The sequence below is a fragment of the Xiphias gladius genome, chromosome 14 (genome assembly GCF_016859285.1).
Source record: "Xiphias gladius isolate SHS-SW01 ecotype Sanya breed wild chromosome 14, ASM1685928v1, whole genome shotgun sequence".
Classification (NCBI taxonomy): domain Eukaryota; kingdom Metazoa; phylum Chordata; class Actinopteri; order Istiophoriformes; family Xiphiidae; genus Xiphias; species Xiphias gladius.
The window spans coordinates 11,535,001-11,556,381 of record NC_053413.1 but is presented as its reverse complement, the minus strand read 5'-3'; the positions used below and the strand labels follow the sequence as shown (position 1 = coordinate 11,556,381).

General features: G+C 38.5%; 1 protein-coding gene across 4 annotated transcripts in view; it reads left to right on the top strand.

The window, feature by feature from the left end:
* Nucleotides 1–21,381, top strand: part of LOC120798793 (calsyntenin-2-like) — a 148,673-nt gene that overhangs the window by 3,813 nt on the left and 123,479 nt on the right. The gene's annotated exons all lie outside the window — the stretch shown is intronic.

Genomic DNA, 21,381 nt, shown 5'->3' with positions numbered 1-21,381 from the left:
AAAGGAGAGCGCTAATGATCCGTCCGACAACTTCGTAGCCATTTATGTTTTTTTTGTGTTTTTTTTTTTTTCTTGCTGTTTATATCAAAGTTCTGCTGAATTTTCATTAAATGAATGTCTTTTTTCCCCCGTCGTTATTATTCACCAACGGGTAGTCGAGGTGCACGTAATGGCAGACAGGGCTATTAACCGGACAGGTGTTCAGTTTGGTGGGAAGTTACAGCTTTATGGTAATGATAGGTAGTTAAGCTGTGATAGGTTGGTGGGATAAATAAAAATGGTGGGTAATAAACTGTCAATATAGACATTAGGGCCTCGATGAAAGATTGTTTTCATTATGGATTAATCAATTAATTGTTTAAGCTATGACAGAATGAAAAACAACCATTTCACTTTCCTAAATATATTCAATTGATATAATACATGCAAGACCATAAAAAGCAGCAAATCCCCACAAATACAAAACTAAAACTATGAACTTTTTGGTAATTTAGCTTGAAAAATGAAATAAACGATTAATTGATTATCAGCATTTTTTTGTCGATTGACTACTTGGTTAATCGACTAATCATTTCAGATCTGATGATAGACACAACATACTAGCTAAGTATTTATGTCAGCCTAAAATTGTTACTGGGAAACTCTTCTCCAAATAACGTTAAGTCTCAGACGAAACCTTTCATGCCCCAGTTTCTTTTGGAATGATTAACACACCATAAACACGACATGCATGGAGGTTATCAGCGGTTACGTTGCTGGTCATGATTGGCTGGTGGCCAGTAATCTAAAGATGATTTCTGTCTACAATAATAGATTAGTGCTCTGGGAGGGCAGCCATGGCCAGGGCGTTGTATTCAATCAAATCCTCACCCTGTGATACCCTTACATCTCTGTCTCTTTCCTTCTCTCTCACACACACACAAGCACACAGAGCACAGACTGGTGTTGCCTATGAAGGGCAGCGGTGTTTTACAGTGGTATTAATTGGGTCTCTGGAGTCAGAGTGCTGGGCTGACTGGCTGTCTGCGCTCAACCAAACATTATCTTCGCTGTTTATAAAAGACCTTGATATGGCCAGGAGCCAGTAGCAAGGCTAACTAGGGTTAGATTAACCTTAAAGAAGAGATTCTCTAGAGACTACAATGACTCATTCACTTTTCAAAGGCGATTGTGATGTGTGAACTCAGCTTTGATTTTATGTATATATATATATGTGTGTGTATATATATATATATATATGTGTGTGTGTGTGTATATATATGTATATGTGTGTGTGTGTATATATATGTATATATGTGTATATGTGTGTGTGTATATATATGTATATGTGTGTGTGTATATATATGTATATGTGTGTGTGTGTATATATATGTATATATATGTATATATGTGTGTATATATATATGTATATGTATATATATGTATATATGTGTGTATATATATATGTATATATATATATATGTATATATATGTGTGTATATATATATATGTATATATATGTGTATATATATATATATATATGTATATATGTATGTATGTATGTATGTATATGTATGTATATGTATGTATGTATGTATGTATATGTATGTATATATATATGTGTATATATATATATATATATGTATATATATGTGTGTATATATATATATATGTGTATATATATATATATATATATATATGTATATATATATATATTTATTTAGATTTTAGTGCAATGTAGATTTACAGCTACATTACAGAGATTTAACAAAAATATCGCATTAACCGTTTAGGAAATCTCCATTTAGGAGCTTTTACAGGAGATGCTTTAACCCTGAGGGTTATCGACTAAGTAAACTTAAACACACAAACAGCCATTCACAATGATGTGTTGTATGTATGTTCTTTAAAATACCATGTTTTTATTTACATCCCTAATCTTAATTTCACTCAGTGTTGGGGATGTACGGGTCTGACCTGTGCTGTGCATGTGGTCCCTGGCCAGCTCAAACAACCTCATGTGCTGGTTAGTGATTGGATTAAACGAACCGCAGGCTAACAATACTAGTGGAACACGGCGGTTGGCCATTTTGGTTTGTCTCCTCAAACATTTTTCGTAATTTTGCCTCTGTACACCACCATAATTGATTTGAAACAAAGCCATCAAGATGTGAGTGAAGTGCACACTTCAGCCTTAATTCAAGAAATATCACATGAGCTGTTTAGGAATTACAGCCATTTTTATACATAGTCTCTCATTCTCAGAGGCTCAAAAGTAACTGGACAAACCAACAGAATTATAAATATTAGGAATATTTTTACTTGGATGAAAATGCTTTGCAGTCCATGACCACAGAAGTCATTAATTCATGGACATCACTAAATTCTGAGTTTCCTCGCTTGAGATGCTTTGCCAGTCCTTTACTGCACCTGCCTTCAGTTTCTGCTCGTTTGCTGGTCTTCCTGCCCTCAGTTTTGTCTTAAGGAAGTGAAAAGCATACTCAGTTGGGTTGAGATCAGATGACTGACTTGGTCATTGAAGAATATTCCATTTCTTTGCCTTGTGAAGCTCTGGAGTTGCTTTCGCAGTATGTTTTGGGTCCTTATCCATCTGTACTGTGAAGCACTGTCATATCGGTTCTGCAGCATTTGGCTGAATCTGAGCAGATTGTATAGCCCCATACACTTCAAAATTCATCCTGCTTCTTCTATCAGCAGTCACATCATCAATGAACTCCAGTGACCCAGTTCCATTGGCAGCCATACATGCCCATGCCATAGCACTGCCTCCACCATGTTTGACAGAGAATGTGGTGCTTTGGATCGTGAGCTGTTGCTTTCCTTCTCCATCTTCTTCTCTTTCCATCATTCTGGTACAAGTTAATCTTGGTTTCATCTGTCAAAGAATCCTATTCCAGAACTGGACAGGCTTTTTTTTTTTTTTCTTTAGATGTTTCTGGCAAAGTCTACCCGGCCTTTCTGTTCTTGAGTGTTACCAGTGGTTTGCACCTTCTGGTAAACCCTCTGTATTTACATTCACTAAAGCATCTCTTCGTGGTAGACTTTGACAATGATACACCTACCTCCTCGACAGTGTTCTTGACCTGGCTAGATGTCATAAAGGGATTTTCTTCACCAAGGGAAGAATTCTGCGATCATCGACTGCAGTTGTCTCCTGTGGTCTTCCATGGTTTTCCAGGCCTTTTGGTGTTGCTGAGCTCACCACTGCATTCCTTCTGTTTTAAGAATGTACCAAATATTTGATTTGGCCACTTCTAAAGTTTCTGCCATCTGTCTGACAGGTTTTTGTTGTTTTTTCAGCCTAATGATGGCCTCCTTCATGTGCATTGACACATCTTTGGTCCACATATTGAGAGTTCCCACGAACATCTACCAAATGCAAATTAAACACCAGACCTTTTATCTGCATCATTTGTCTTGAAATGACGAGGACACAGGCCAGACCTGGCCATGAAACTGACTGTCAATTGTCAATTGTCCACTTACTTTTGAGCCTCTGAAAATTAGGGACTATGTATAAAAATCATTGTAATGCCTAAAAGGCTAATGTGATATTTTTGTTAATCTCCTTGAATTAAAGCCGGAAGTCCATACCTCAATCACATCTTTATGGCTTTGCTTCAAATCAATCATATATGTATATATGTAGGTCCACAACTGTTACTGGCAGCCCAGTGCACATGACCATAATCTAGTCATTTAATGAAATGGCCGAACTGGCTTAATTTCCTAAAATTTGAGAATATCTGGTATCCAGTATATTTCCAGTTGTTATGGACAGCCATGTTTCCTCTTAATGTTTGAAAAGGAATAGATCAAGGCCTCTTTGCTTGCTGGATGTTGGGTGTATACAAGAGACCAAGAGAGTGAATTATTTGAGTGTGTAGATTTTGTATTTACAAGCTCTTTGAGCTCAGCAGAATATAGTACATACATGAGACAAAGGCTTGCTGTTGAATACCTTTATATAAGAAGTCGGGAAATAGACCAGAGAAGATGAATGCCAAAGAACGCAGACTGAAAGGATTTGAGGGGCGCTGAAAGAGAAAGAACGGGAGGAAAAAAAAACGAAAACAAGATCAGATTTATAGGTGTCTTTTCAACAGAGCCATCTAGCTGCATTATCCTCGCCAGAACATAAATTGTGAAGGCGATGCTGTATGCAGTAGCATAACTCACGTTTTCCTCTTCTGTGTAATGACTGGTGAAACAATGTCTGGCAGGAACTGTTCTGCCCATCCTGTCGTTCTTTTTCTCTTTACTGTAATTCATGCCCTTTCTCTTCTCCTTCTTTACTCTGCTTTCTCACTTGTGTTTTTCTCCATGTCTCTCGCTCTTTCTTCCTTTGACGCCGCATCAGTCTTTGTTGCTCCGCTCTGTTGAGCTGATGCCATTAAGAGGGCAAATGTCACAGACAGAAAGAATTGTTTCGTCATCCTCTTTCTCACTTCTTTTTCCAGGCTTGAACAGCCTCAGTCTGATTTCCATAGCTGCTGCTCTCCACAGCCATGGATTCAATTCCAAAGTTTTATGGGCTTAAGTGCGATGTATAAATGGTAAAGCAGTCTTCTTTCTGTCTTATTTTACCTTTTCTCATCTGGAGAGTGTCACATTTTCACTCAATCCTGGGTACCTCTATTACTGACCCTCTCCTCAGTCTCATTTATGTCCCCTCCCTTTTTTATAGCCTGTTCAGATTTTCTCCGTCTCTCACGCTTGCTCCAGCTTTCCTCCACCTCTCCGCCCCTGCCCTTCTCTCTTCTTTGCAATGCTCAGTTTTCTAACAGCTCGCAAAGGAGAAGATACATGTTCACTGTGTGTAAAAAGTAATGTGTGTATGGGTATTGAAAAAGACTGAGTACCCTTGTGTTTTGTACTGGCATTTATGCGTGTGTGGAGGAATGTCAGGTCTGTGTGCTGCTGGAAGTCTATGCAAATGAGGAAAGATATGCAAATTCAATGTCCTAATTTGGATGTTAATTACTCAGCAGAGCTAATTATAATATTTCTGATGAGGCGTAGGGTGGATGAGAGGTGTGAAATGGAAGGGCTGCCATAGGATGATGTATGTGTGGTGAGGAGAGAATGAGTGTTTATTGTCTGTGTGTCTGTGTTTGTGAGGGAGAGAGAGAGGTGTTTGTGTTTAGGGCTGTGGCTGTGCCACTATTACACCAGCTGGTCCAATGGCCCCCGGTGGGGCTTTCTGGTCAGCACTGCTCAATATGTGGTGGATAAACATTGCATGCAGCACTGACTTTTGAGAGACACTAACACTCTACCCCCTGTTCTCTCACCAATGCGTGCACAGATACATTCACTCGGACTTGGACTTGGACTTGGACTGTGATTAAAAACTATCTGAGTAAACACTTTTTTGCTTCACACACAGATATTTTCCCCCTGAAGCTTCGCCAGGTGGCTGTTTGTCAGTAAATGAGTGAGGTGGTGCTGTAGAGGAGAGTGAGAGAGGAGAAACAGCAATGGGAGAGGAAAGAGGCATGAAAGGAAAACATACTTTCTTAAACCTTATATAACGTGCATGTGGATTCTCTATATTAATTTCATTGTAACCCTTATACATTCTTTTTCTTTTTAGTTCTTTTTTTTTTTTAATGATTTTCATCTCTGTAGGCTTTAGGAACACAAATGTATGAGACATCAAGAGAGTTAGAAACACAGAGAATGGTACAGAAAGAATTGGATGGAGACCAGCTTTCCCAAACCATGACCCTACAAAATCAAAAGCTGGGTTAATCAGTTGTAACCCAGATTTTGGCAGTGATTGTTTGTGTTTACATTCAAATATAAAACAGGTAGCGGTATTTCATTCGATGATAAAGGGCTTCATTTATGAAAGATTCTTTAGTTTTGTGCTTGTGGCCAAAGGACAAATAAAACAAGTTATGGCAAAATTATTCTGATGATAAATCAGTGGCCTCCATTGATTTTCTTCATTATTAAATATATATGAATGTGGTCGCCTCAGGTATAATTTTCTTAGTTTCATTACCTTCTCTTAAAGGTATTGTCCATGATTCTGATCGAATACACTTTTTGTCAAATTCAGCTAACTATCTACTCATGATCCACTAGCTGTCCGTTTTGTGCATGCGCTGAAAAAAAAATCTGGTGTTCCTACACAGCCCTGGCTCTGTAAATGGGAAACAATAAAATTGGCATGTGACAAAGGTAACATTAAATTACTTGCCCACGGATATTCGGCTTACTTTCTAGTTTGCCAAGATGTGGTGTTGGTGTGATGTTAGCTATAGTAGCAGGAGAGTTGTGAGTCTCGCTGTCTGCAGTTGGTGTGGTGGCTCTGGGAAACTGTCTCCGCATGCTTCGCAGCAGTAGCGACAGTTTGCTGTCTCGTTGTTTGCTTTATGTCATGGTATTTGTGCGTAAACATCCGAAGGGTTTTATAGCGACTAAGACCTAAAAACAGAAGTTTGCTAGCACAGTGGATTTATTTGGATTGATGCATAATTCAAAATGCTATACCAGGTAATATTACCTTCCTTGTTAGCTTAGCTACAAATCTGCTGTCCTCTCTTCTGTCACTGTGGCTTTATAAAAACAATTTAAACAACTTATTCTCATTAGTTTTATACTCCATCGTGTTTGGATGCTGTGTTTGTGTGCATGTTGTTTGTTTTATGATGTTTTATATTATAAGATTTGTTTTGCTTCAGCCATGAGAACGAGTATCCACTTCCATGTTGTGTCGTTGTTTCGGCAATGTGCGACCATGAATTTGGGAGGCAGAGCTTCTGAAAGAGCACTGACAGAAGGGTATATTTGTTTTGCTGTTGATTTCAAATATCAACAGAATCACTTCCTCTTCCTTTAAAAATCAAAATCAATCTCAAGTAAAATCTAATAACATTTTTACGAAAGAGGATCAGCAATTCAGTTGTTTAAATATTGTGTGTTTGCCTTACTGACATTGAAGTAAAAACATGGAAAGATAGCCTCAGTGTTGGCAGCAAGAGCAGATTCTAGGGCAAATAAGGAGAAGGTTCAATGCCTCAGAACTTCTTTGGAGGTTTTGTTAGTGAAAAATCTTCTCTTGAAGCAAGATATTTTTTTAGTCTTCACATAAGCGTGCAAAACTACCAATTTCCTCAGTTAGAATTCGGCCGAATACAGTAATGTTCAACAGCGACTTACAGACTGAAATGAGGCGCTGTTCTTCGGCTGTGTCCCATGAGCTGGTGTCATTGAATTGTTATCTATTGTCTCTATGCACACAGGCCTAGCAATCCTTTATTAAACAATAGACAGCAGTCTGTTGTGACTCATGATAAAGCCTCAAGTTATGAAGGCATGCACTACTGCGCACTGTTTTAATTATAATTCCAATACAAACTTATTAGGCCGCTGTGTATTTGTACACCTAATAAAATGTATTAACATTGTAGTGTGTGTTCAATTCCAACCAAATATAATATAAGAAACACAGACAGAAACACACATGCACACACACAAAGCTCTTTTCATGTTACCCTGGACTCGATTGAGTCATTTCCTTCATCTCCCTTTCAAGTTGTCCTGTGTGGGTCTCTTGTATAGTCAGTCCAAAACCTCAGTATACACTTTGAAAAGGCTTTATATTTGATTTTTTTATTTCTTCTGATTCCCTCCCGTAGAAACCATGAAAGACCTTGTATTTTCCATCGTAAGATATGATTCTAGAGATGTTTTACAACCACAGGTTTGTGTGAATAATGGAGAGGGAGGCTACAAAGTGAAACTACATAGTGTAACATCACAGATGCTGCGGCAAGTCATGCCAAAGGATATTCTTTTAAGTCTTCTAATATTTTGCCTACAAGGTGACTCAGTGTGTGACTGAAAAAGAAATCACTTTTAAACCAAAGAATACCTTGAGAGGAGACTGAACACAACTGTGAGCATGTTTGTGTGTGTTTGTGTCTGAAAGAAAGAGATTGTGTGGTTTGCAGTCATGTCTGCATACATGTAAAGACTCATGAACCTGGTGTAACTGAAGCTACAATCGCTGCTCAGGAAGAAAGGGATCACAGCGGGGAAGGAAAATAAAAACGTCCTCAAGAAGAAAGGTTTTAATTTTCATGAGTCATCAGTCAGTGGAGTTATCTCTGTTTCTCTCTGTCTGTCTTCCTGCCTATTCTTCTATGACACTCTCTCTATCACCCCACCTTTGTCTGTCTGTGTCATTGACTTTGCCGCTCTATTCTTTCCCCCTCCTGGCAGCAACGCATTAGATGAGGTTTGGTTTTGTGTGTGTGTGTGTGTGCGTGTGTGTGTGTCAGTGCAAATATCCCCGTTTCTCCTCTCAGATCACTTTCATATTTTCATTTTATCCTTCCTCTGTAAAGCTGCCAGCTTTGAGCTCACCTCACTATAGAGGGTGTGTCTTCACCTCTTTCATTGCCCTTCATATCCCGTCTCCCTCTGCTCTCCGTTCCCTCGCCTTCCTTACTCAGTCTCCTCTAGCGGTGCATTTATAAATCATTGAAATTATGTAGTTATGAAGTGTAACTGTGTTTGAACCAACATTGCTGTGTCCATACCCGTGTTTGTTGTGTCTTGTTTTTTTTGTGAGCAAAATCCATTTTTAGCAACGTGATGAATATTTGCCTATAATGTTTGTATTACAGGCAAATAAAAAGTAAATTAGTTTTCTAAGAACAGATCATATATCTGTAGAAATCTTCTTGTCAGAAAAACCTAAACAGAAATTATATTTAACTTTGTTTTCCTAATTTTCTAATTTAATTTTCTCCTGAAAAAGTTTGACGTCTTTGATGGAGTAGCAAAGGAATATATTTTCATTGATTAAAGTCTTGTCAGGCACAAAAACATGTGCCTGACATGCTTAATGAATCCACACTGAAGTTGGCAAAGTTTTGAAGTTATAAAATAAATAATCGTATGCTGTAATGAGAAATGGGCAGTATTTCTTTTGAAATATTTTTGTGTGGAGATGTTTGTTATTTAATTAAAATGATGGTCAGAGACTAGTGGGATTAAGAGAAACTGGTTTATTTTCTGCTCTTTATAAAATTCTGGGTCCTTCAAAAAGTACGTTTAAGGGCAAAAAATTAAACTTTTTTCTTCTTTCTTCTTTTTTGTGGTGTGTTCTTTCTTTTGTTCTGGTCACCTTGTCCCTGGTCTTCAGTTGTCATTATATATGAAATATAATGGCAATGAAAAAGTGCTTTCTAGTTTAGTGAACCATACAGTTTATTTCATCTGGCTGCAGATGTCTAAATACAAACACGGTCTAAACTCAGTAATTATCATGTCCTTAAGCAAGTGACTTCCCCATATAAAAGATACATACATGATACTCCCAGACTCATGCTTCTTTATCTACCTAGTACTAAGCACATCAAACCCTAATGTGGTTGAGCACCTGGACAAATATTGACTTTCCGAGTCACCTGTTACTATAAGAGGAAGTGTTCTCTGGCGACTTAATGACTTCATTTGTCTTATCCAGTTTTTTTTTAAGACTTTGAAAGTGTTTGTGTCCACATGAAAGATGAACTGTGGGCATAGGGTTTATTAGGCCCTTTGCACTGTATTCCCATGAAGCAAGTAAATGCAATTGTGAGTCACCTAGTAAGCTGCCTGTTTCCTTGATCCATAAATTTGGATGCATCAGAACAAGACTCAAGATTCTACACCTTTATTTGTCACATGCAAAATGCGACATAGTACAGGTGCAGTGAAATGTTTTTCCCTGTTAGTCTCCAGCTGTGCTAACTAAAATGTAAAAACCAAACAAAGTAGATATGTAAACATATGTACAATTATACACTATAAAACTATATAGCGGTAACAAAATTGTGGAAACGGAACAAAAATGTGCAACCCCAGATGTGCAAACAAAAAACTAACGATAATACTGTAATAAAAATCTATTCATGTTCAAGTAATACATTAAATAAAAATATATAAATAACCGAAACTATCAGACGGAGAGTATTGAAGTATGGATAGAGAGAGAAAGAGAGAGAGCAAGAGAGGGAGATAAAGGAAGAGGAACACTGTACTCTTCAGCCCCATAGAAGAAGTTGGGACTTCCTGAGCTGCCTGATGTGGTAAAGTCTTTGCCGGGCTTTACTGATAATTGTGCTTGTATGTGTGGTCCATGTCAAGTTCTCAGTGATATGGACTCCAAGATACTTGAAGCTGCTTACCCTCTCAACAGGGGTACTGTTGATGTTGATGGAAGTGTAGTTCCTCTGTTAAGCCCTCCTGGAATCCACAACCATCTCCTTGGTCTTGCTGCTGTTCAGAGATAGGCGGTTGGCCCGACACCACTGCACCAGGTTGTCCACTTCATCCAAGTGCAAACTATTGTCCTGAGATGCAGCCCATTACCACTGAGTTGTCCACAAACTTCACAGTGGAGTTGGAGCTTTGCATGGCTGTGCAGTTGTGGGTGTAGACTGCATTCAGCAGTGGGCTAAGGACGCACCCCTGGAGGGGTCTTGTGTTGAGAGCGAGTGTGTTTGAGGTGCTACTGGCCCCCCTCACCGCCAGTGCTCTCTCAGTGAGAAAATCCAGGATCCAATGGCAGATGGAGGTGCTGAGTCCCAGATCGTGAAGTTTAGCAGTCAGAATGTGGGGCACTATGGTGTAAAAAGCTGAAGTGTAATCTATAAACAGCAGTCTCACAGAACAGAACCTCCATTTCCGATTTGTAATTTACTCCCTAGCTTCACCTTTGTTTTTTCCATTTGCAGGGTTTTTGATGTATGGTTTGTTGTCGCCCTCAGAGTCATTTGTGCCTCCTCCTCTATACAGTCCTCCTGTATGCTCATCCGACCTTTCAACCAAAACGTGACTGTGGAGTTCATCTTGCTGTTCCACCTCCACTAAGCTGTTTAACTCACACTCATACACAAACGCCCTGCTTTTCTTGCTCTCTGCAGTACCTCTCTTTCTGTCTTTGTCCCTAAGGAATAAGCAGTGTTTTACCACCCACCACTCATGTGTCAGCACAGCAAGATTTCCCATCAAGTCCATGTCAAAACAGATGAGTTTTAATTTTTACTTACTCTGGTGTAATGACATTTTCTGTTTATTTTATTCATGGTCCATAGCTTTTGCTATTTCAACTCTGTTCTCTGTCAGCAAAAAATCCTATTAATCTTTCTGCAGGTTCAGCATTGTTTTTGCACGGTCTGGTAATGGTGCTTACCCAGGTTTTTCAAGCTCATGATCATTAATTGATTGACATTCGTCACCACAGACGGCGCATGAAACATCCCTTTTATCAGCGAGAGCTTGGCCTGGCCTTTGAGCATTCTGATGTATAAAATCTCACAGCAGTTTACACACATATGTGACAATGACTTCCTTGTCTGAGGTGATATTTCCTCCTACAAGGTGACAAGGACAGACTGAGAACAGGGTGTTATTTGCAGTTGACAGCAGATAGTGTTCACACTTGTTTGTATTTTAAGGATGTGCAGTATGTGCAAGTGTGTGTGTATGTGGTAACTGGATTAATTGAAACTTTATTACTGGAAAGACATCAAGTTACACCGATGTCATGTCTCATAATGTTGCTTCACTTGGCTCAAATATGATTCTCTCTCTCTGTCTAAGCATTTTTTATTGTTTATTTGAGGTACAGGTGTGCTGTGTTGGATAATGGTATGTTGTTACAATCTCTCCTAATGCCTCTCTATCCTTTTTTTGTTCTCAGTCATTTCTTTCTTCTTTTTGCTTTTCGGTTTCTGTTGAGGGTAGATGTAGAGAAGCTAGATAACCACCATTATTTTTTTATTTTTTGAATCATGTTCAGGTTTTTTTTTTTTTTTTAAAAAGGTAAATAAATGACTATAAATTCACACATTTCTCCCTCAAATCTTTGTCTCTCTCTCAAACACAGTTAGTTCTGTTTTATAAGACAGAGGCAGAAGAAGAATACATTTGTGTTGTCTTTTTGTGAGAAGGTAAAATGACTCCCTCTCTGTGTTAAATAAACTTTTCGCATTGTTTTTCAAGAGACAAAGGAAGTCAGATCAAAGAAATTACTGTCTTGTAAACAAAAGCCTGGGAAGAAGACATATCTAAACTAATGACGTCCTCTTCAGTCTATACCTGTCACAATTAACCCACGACTGAACTGTTAAATTTCTATTAAAATGCCAAGGCTTTGTCTGTAGATTGCTCACCCCACATATCTCCGTGGCAAGTTTCCTCTGTAATTATAGTCAATTTTCTTCACAAGTAGACAATAACCTTATTGTACTGAGTTGAAAAGACAGCGCCACCAGACTGGCACATCATAGCGGAGTGCAAAAATGACTTTTGATAGTTGAAAACCAGAAAATGCTTAAAATAGTCAGCCTCCTTGCTATGGCAACATACTCTTCATATCCTTTAGAGACTAACTAATTTACTTCACCAGAACACTATTGTCAGAAATGTGTTTTTCTCTTCCAGATTATTGGGTGAGTAAATTCAACTCTACCAGCAATAAAAACTTTACAACTTTCATTTTAACATTTATGCGATCCACTGCCAACATCGACTGTGTTGCAGAAATATGTTGTACATTTAAAAAGCAGTGGGTCGAGTAAGAGCACATTGCAATGATAAATGTGTCATTTATAAGCCTATGACGTGCTGAATATCAATTATCATTCACCTTTTATACTTGGATTGGTGGTGTTTTGAACCTATGATTACACTTTATTACATGTTAAAAGAAATATGTATTTAATCAGAGAAAACAAGTGTTTTTGTAAAGCAAATTCAGATCCTCAGCAGCAGTTGCGTGGAGAGAGGTGGGGTAGAGGGGGAGGAGAGGATCCTAGATGAAATAACTGGAATGAAAGTGTGGAAGTGAATAAGACAGCACTGATCACATTGCTGATGTATTGACTTTGGATGTATTAGCATTAAAACACATCATCAATTCTCTCACCTCCCCTCCTCTCTTCTCTCCCTGTGTGACTGATCTCCCATTATACTTTGTTTAAAGTAATTGGCCAGAAAATGGTTCTGAGTTGTCATCAGAAAGGAAAGTGCTCCTGTTAGCAGCTATGGCAGCCCCAAGCATGCAAGTTAGCGATGTAATGGCTGTTTGCCTTTATTGGACATGAGTGTGTTGTTTCTCTGCCTACCTCCTTCATACCCTCTCTCCCACAGCTGGTCTTTCCCCCATGGCCCTTGCACTGCCTTCCTCCTTCCTTCCCTCACACACAATTAAACGCACACACACACACACACACACACACACACACACACACACACACACACACACACACACACAAACACACAAACACACGCACATACACGTTCACTTTGCAGCTCCTCAGCCTCTGTAATAAGGCTGCCGTCCTCCTCACTAATAGGGATCAGCTGTGAGTGGAGTGGTCCAAGATGGCAGCTCCACAAGGGATCAGACAGCTACTTGCGGATGAGACAAATCAGGAAGAAGATGGCCAGCTTACTCGTCTTGTTAACCCCTGACATTTGTCTCTCTTCCCTCTTTCTGTCCACATAGATGAAAGTTACTGTAGGAGTGCTCACATTGGTAGGAACGAGGCTGACACGTCATAAAATATTAAAGAGCAACACTGTTTACCTCTCAAGGTGCTGTTTGCCTCTCAAGCATAATTTCTTTATTTAGACAGTAGTGTGGTGGAGCAAAGTGAAGGGAGAACATGGGTAATTGCTTGGGAAGTCGTGACAGCAATTCACCATCTTGGATTTTACCAGGTCTTATAGGCATTGTATAGGCACTCTTCTTTTATCTCGGTGCTACTTTGAGAAATTAGGTGATTAGGTGATAAATACCAGGCGTTGATGCTACCCTCTTTGTTATTGCAGAATATGTAATTCATCCCTGTTGTCAAATATTGATTTTAGGAGAAAAGTGATGATAAACAATGTTTTCTTTCCCACACTGATCCCCATGATAGATTAAAACAAAATGCTGAGAGTAATATATCTTGGCTTAGCATTAAATTCTGACAATGCCCTCCACAGTCTACTAACTTAGGACACTGTTGAAGTATAACTAAAATACTTAAAATGTATCAACCCCCCCTCCCGCAGCAATCTCAACACCCAAATTTTTTATGCTGAGAGATGATGTAGAAAACATCATCCAGCAAACCACTGCAGTCTGAAGTGTTGAGTTGTTTCTTATTACTAGATGTACAGAGCAGAATGAATATGGTTTGACATACTTTGCCATGTACTTCACATTGCAGCCAACATCAGTTTCCATCTAATACTTTGAGAGCTCACAGACTATCCTCATACGGTACACAGTCAACTTGGTGAAATATCATCAGGTTAACTGTTACTAAACTGTCTGCACAGTCACAAGTCAGTTCCAGTGTCCTTCTGTGAAGTGAACCTCCAGCTTTCTTTCTTTGCTGCCTGCCCCACTTGAAGTTGAAAGAAGAGATAGAGGACAAAAACTGTAAAATACAAAGGAGAGAGAAAGGAATCAGACGAGAAGAGGATGGCTAGAAAAGAGACAATGTGGAGAGAGGAGAAGCAAGATGTTAAAGAGAAAGAAAGAGGCAGAGATTAGGAAAAGAATAAAAAAATGAAAGCTTCATGACAGAAAATGAAGGAAGATAAAGGGAGAGGGGCTGCACGGTGTGGTGATGTTTGCCATTGCCACTCATTGTTTGGCGGCGTCTGCGGTCGGCGGCAAGCCCCAGAGCGATTCATCATGATTATGTGGTGGTAGGCAGGTAATGTCGCAGCAGGCAGGGCTGGGCATACCCGAGGCGGAGGCTGTTGCTATTTCTGGGCATCTGTCTTTGCCAGCTAGGATCTAGTTGGTCACATCAGCTTGCATTGTGTCTCTGCTGTGCCCTCTGGATGTCTTTCTGTTTTGTTTTTTTTTTAAATTCTCTTTTTGTATTTTTTTTTTTTTCTGTTGGACTCTTGAGAATGTGTACTATATGGGTACTGCTGTTGTTCTGCAGGGCCTCATGATGTGCTGGTTTTACATTTACAAATTGATGGTGTGTTTTAGTTTCTCTATGTCGATGTTTTTGGTTATTTTTACTCCTCACTCCCGTCTGCCGTGTCCCACAAATTTTTGTTGACTCACTGAAGATGTTTTAAATGTCAAATGTCACTTTTGTCTCCATCTGGCTCTCACCTCTTTCTCTCTCTCTCCCTGTTCCTGCAATTCTTTATCTTTGCCCGTCTTGTGAGACTGACTTCTGTAGCATATGCTGTTATTATTAACCTTGATCATTTACATCTCTTTTATGTTTCTTTACCGTTTATAGTCAGCCACCTTTTGCTCCTTCTAAAAACAGCTGACACTGTGCAGTGATGAACCCTTGTGCTTTTTTGTCCAAATGTCAGCAGTTTTGTACATAAACCTGATGTTTGTCATGTGTGCATGTATGAACGTGTGAAAAAAAAAATCCCTTATTCGTGTAACTTTTTGTACTTGTGTGTATACTTCAAGCATTTTGTGTTCACCTCATACTTGTAGATGGATGTTTTTGGAGCAGTCAGACACGAAAACACACAGTCAAATACACACACACATAGACTTAGTTTAATGTTATGAGCACTTCCTGTACACAAAGTCTCTACTACACAGTGTGTTGATAGTCTAAATGATTAATGATTGCCTCTGTTGTGCGTCTGCCAAGGCAGTAGCTAAAACCAGTGTCATCCTCTTTTACTGCTGTCACTCCATGAATATTGTATAGATTATGGACTTATGGACCTGTTTGCCTCAGAAACTAAATCCAGTTCTGTCCAACCCCCACCAGCTGGTCATGTTTTAATCCATCTAATTGTCTAGCCGAATATTAACTTATCTGATGTCTCCTTTCTAACAGTAAAAATCCTAACCATTTTCTTAGGGCTCCCCTTGGACAGTCCCTAGTGTCAATTTGTGTACTACAATACTAACTCAAGCTGTACCCTTTTCATGAAAGCTTTTTAAATTTGCTGCTCTTAAAGGTCTCTCCTGGGAAAAATCCTTTAGTGGACAGTGTTGCATTTTACATTTCCAGAAGCAACAACAATAGCTGTTTGCAAAATGGGAAGCATGCAGTTAGCATAAGCAGCAATAACTATCATGGCCCAGCAGACACAGTTAAAGTATAAGGCTGTGATATGAAATATTTTTCTTATTGACAACAGATGAAGACCAAAACCACCAATGATTTGATCCTACTAATAAATATTGCCTGTGTAGTCACAGCCTGATACAACTTAATTTTATTCTATGGATCTCCTTGGTGACCCAAAATAATTCAATACACATTAGTGAGCCACACAGTTGCACTGTGATATGTTGCTTTTTTACCAAGAACACACACACGGACACTGTAGTTTATTTTGAGTCAGTCACACAAACACTGTCCCACTGCTGTAAATACTCATTAGCACACAAAATGTGTATTAATTGATGGCTGAAAATAGTCCCTAACAGGTGCATATTTACTTTGAGTTTAAGTAACATCTGCTTAAATTGACAGTGCACAGTTTTAGTAAATTACTTTTTCTTTACTTACCCTTTAAACACAAATATACTGTATATATCTGTGACCAAATTTTAAAGGTTTGCATCTTCACAAAGAACAAATAGGCTTGGGGTGTGCATATATGGGGCTGGCCGACAATAAGAAAACAGAATAACATCAGTTCATTCATACGTAGTTTGGGTGAAGCTGGAGAAACCGTGGCTACCCCACTTCCCATAATTCAACTTGCGTCTTTCATTATACTCTCTCTGCATCCTAAATTCCAGCTTTTGTCAAAGACCAGTTACATATAAAGATGTCACAGTACACAACACATTGTTGGTTGAGAAATGATTTTTAAAGGTGCAGTGCACATAAGTCAGAGCAATGAGCATTTAACACCAATGATGCCAAAGGTGAGAAAGACATGCAAATGAATACTTCATGTTGAGAGTATCTATTAAACTGTGTGCCTAAACTGCAGTGCTAGTGTCAAAGTTGACAGCTTATGTTACTGGAAAGTATTAGGGTGTTAGCCTGCTGCTGTGGAGTATGATTACCCATTTGCAGTTTTGCACTGTCAGCAGAGGCAAACAGAGCAGAACATCATTTAGCTTTTAAAAAAAAAAAATCCTGACATAGTGTGCTTGGACAGCTGTTTAGCAACCTGTGTATACTGTATGCTTCTCTCTATGATATGCACAAATAGTGCTATGTGTGCGTATGGCTGTGTTGTGTGTGCCTTTGCTTTCTATGTTTTGCAGAATTTCCTCTAATTTCCTTCCTCTTTCAAAATAATGGTGTTCACTCTAAGCTGCTTCTGTTTTTAATTGCATTACTGATACATAACAAACACTTTCAACACCTCTTCACCCAGTCCTATACTTTCATCAACACCTACAGTTCGCTCACTAGCATACATCTCTGGATAACACTCGAGATAATGAATAACTCTGGATAACATCCTTTCTTAACATACATCAAATGGCTGAACTCCAGTTGAAAGTGATGTATGACAAATTGTTCTCATGAACACTAAAGTTGCAGTCAGTCTTTGGGTTTTGCCTTTGAAAATGATTAAGTGGCCTAGTTAGAGCCTACATTATATGTAACTTGTGAAAAGTTTTATTTATTTCTGTAAGTAGGTTGTCTGTGATCTTATTTATAGCATCTTAGTTTCTACAGAGAGAGTTTCCTACAGTATTTTTACTGTCTCCCAGTTTCGGTAAATAGGACTTTTCCTAGTGTTTGTGGTAGTGTCCCACAGTGTTTTGTGGAGGGTAGAGCCAAACCCTTAATGGATTGTTGAGGCTGATAGTGATTGGTATTTAGGGGTCAAAAAAATCTGAAAATCGTATATCTGGCAATATTGTTTTTTTAAAAAACAATACACAAACATTTTTTGATTAGGATACCTTAAATTTGGTTATTAAAGAGCTGCGACCAGCATTTTACACTTGACAAATAAAGCTTCTACTGGACAAACAATGTATTGGCAACAGTGCTTCTAAATTACCTCTGTATCCGTACTGCAACTTATTCTTACTTATTGGCTGACAATGCATGCGGATACATATCTGTGATAAGATAAAATTGGCTGCTATATTGACCTTGCCAATACATTAATAGGGGTCTGTTTTTTATGTTATGTGTTTATGTTAAAAAGTATATATTGGTTCTCAAATATTTATTTCCGTATGGTCGGGACCTGATGTGAATGCTCTAGTTTATTTTAGTGCCACCCTCCTTTGTCGTCATCTTTTTCTCCTTCCCATTTAGATTTTATTATAGATTTACTATGACAGACAAACGCACAAGAAGGTGAGTTTGACAATACAAGGACATGGCTATTACACAGATAAGACAAAACAGTGGAGGGAGGGAGGGTTACAGTGTTACATTATTTTATGCATGAGTAACTTTTAACACAGTGTGTTCATAGAAATACATGCATGCACATGATCTTACATCAACACATGCTTTTCCCCAACACATAAACTAAAATAAACAGTACTTTACAAGAGCAGACACAGATGGTTAAGACCACTAGTGAATATTATTGAGTCCACCAGTGACTTTGTTATATTACAAAGAGAAGAGGAATGTTGTGAATCCGGGAATGACCCTATCGTGTCTCATAAGCCATTCCCTCCCGTATCCAGACATGACAGAAATGAAACAGCTTCGCCCATGCTTAAGGTTCAGAAAGTCCTCCAACTATACGATTAATTAAAAAACATTTGGCTTTTCTAACTCTCCAATTCATAAGATTTTTGTGTTCTGTTGCACGATTCTAATAATACAATTTTTTTGTGCAACTGTACACTGAATGCCAGTGGGCTGGATGCTTAGCAAGCATGCTGCCGGACGTAGAGCTACATCCATGTTCAAGATCTTAGAAAGTGTGTCTCTACATCCCAGAGGGCTTTAACAGCTGGACAGAGCCATAGAGAGTGCACAAGGGTGCCCACCTCTTCACAACCATGCCAGCATAAGCCTAAGTGGGTTTGATCCATCTTTTTAAATCTAGAGGGGGAGATGTATGCTCTGTGCAGTATTTTCAGTTGCATTACCCTAAATCTTACACATTTGGACAGTGATACTGAGTTCTTCCAAATACTGTCCCACTCATATGGGGTGAGTGATATAGCCAGGTCTTGCTCCCATCTTTTCTGTGCCTGCATATTGTTATTGGGGGACGAAAGGAGTACAAGCTTATATATGCCTGAAACCATTCCCCTCTCATTTGCAAGTTTTGTTAGGTTGCTATCCAGATGTTCATGGCAACCTATATGGATACCCTTTGAAGTTATTTCTGTGATAATAGCTTTCAACTGCAAGTAAGAGAGAAAAAAGGATTCATTCAGATTGAATTTTGTTTTCATTTCTGAAAATGGAATTAAGGTATTTTCCTTCACAATTTGTCCTATCTGATGTACGTTATGTCTTTGCATAGGTATGTTGATCAACCTGCTGAAAAGAGAGTATTGTTCCACAGTGGACATGAAGGTAGAGACATATCCACGGTACAAAACCTCCTATGTATAATTTTAACCAACGAACATAGAATTGTATCAATGGATTATTCAACCTCGTAATAGGTTGGGGACAATACCATAATGATGTTAGAAAAGTAGATTTGTTATTTTCTATGATTATCTGTCCCTCCAGCCAGTCCCAGTTTGCTTTTGAAATTGTACCTCCATAGTCCCATACAATGGGGAATCTGGATGCCTTTAGTCCTCAGCATCTTATAACTTCTTATGTTTTATTCCAGGTTTTTTGTCTTTCCATAGAAATTGAGAGAATATAGTATTTATTTCTTTAAACCAGTATTGAGGGATTTGAAGGGGAATGGAGGATATGAAGTACGCCAATCTTGGGAGGCAATTCAATTTTAATATGTATCTGCCCTTCTCCACAAAGATAAAGGTAAAATTTTCTTCTCAAATCTTCTCTAATGGTTCTTGGTAAACGTGGACCATTGGATTCTAAAATCTTTTTTATTGGTGTTCTGCCATTGTTCCTAGTGTTACATTCTTTCAGGTTTCCTGCCGAAATGGGATGGCTTCACTTTTGCAAAAAAAAAAAAAAAATACAACAGTGCTTCTGTTTAAACAATTTTAAAAAACAGTATTTGTGACTTGATATGTTGGGCCCTGCAATGAAGGCAGGGCTAACACATAGTGTTTAAACTAAATTATGACTATTTAATTTGAAACACTTTCAGAAATCCTCCATAGATTTCCACTTCACCACTTCAGAGTATTTGGAAGTCAGCCATATCCTTCTCTTCGAGCTAAGACCATGAAAAGGTCTAAGCTTATCAGAGTTTTTAATAGATGAAGCACATTTGCCTTAAGTGTCTAAAAACTGATTAGCTATTCATCGTGCTTCACCCCTGTTTAGGCTTCAAACACCAAGCTGCATTTCACTGATGCAAAACAGTGTGAGAGAGAGCAAGTGAAGCTGTGGTAAAAACTGAAACAACTTTGAAGTCGTAATTTGAGCAGATGCTGAATTAAAAACATTGCCACACAACTGCTATTATTTTCATAAACAAAGTAAAAAAATAAAGAGCATCCTCTCTTTCAATGATAATGGCATAGTTGTATTTCAAATGGGTAATAGGCTATTTGGACATAGGAGTTGTTGTGGAGCATTAAAAGGAAGCAGCTGTGATTGCCTTGATCACCGTCATTTGACTGTGTTCCCTCAGAGTATCTGCTCAACAAGAGGGATTAATGGAACCTGTTACCCCCTAACGCTCAGGTTAAGGGGGTGACAGCTTTTAGATAAATAGCTCATAATAACTTAAATATTGTTTGCTCCTACACCTCACTCTCTTTAAAAGCTGCTGCATTCTGCTCAGGCTACGACCTGGGAGATACACAAAGTGTCTGTGAGTCACAACTGATTCAGTTTGTCTCCCAACATTAACCACTGGCCTTGAGAGGCTGTGCTACTCTTCTTGCATAGTGTCAAATTATTAAAAAAAAATACAAGACAGACACAATGCTCAAATTGAGCAACAGAATACAATGTAAACGTGAATACATGCAACTATTTGGACTTTGCACTTTGAATCTGGTAGTTATATGCATATGGTAAGAAAAACCACCATTCTCTTCTTAATTTTCCCCAGGCGCATCTATCTCTTTCAAATTCTTATTCACTCTTGAAAGGCCAGTTGTACATTGTTACTTAAAAGAGGTCTGCACTTCATAATATTCTGAAAGGTAGAACTCTTTACTAACATGACTTTCCCTTTACAAGCTTTAATGCCTAGTCCTTCAGTCGGCCTTTGAAATAATATTAATTTTTTTAATTGATTAAAAAAGAATGAAAAGGAGCTTAACGCTTGAATGGCATGAGACATCAGTTAACACACTTCTTTGGAAATATGATTTTT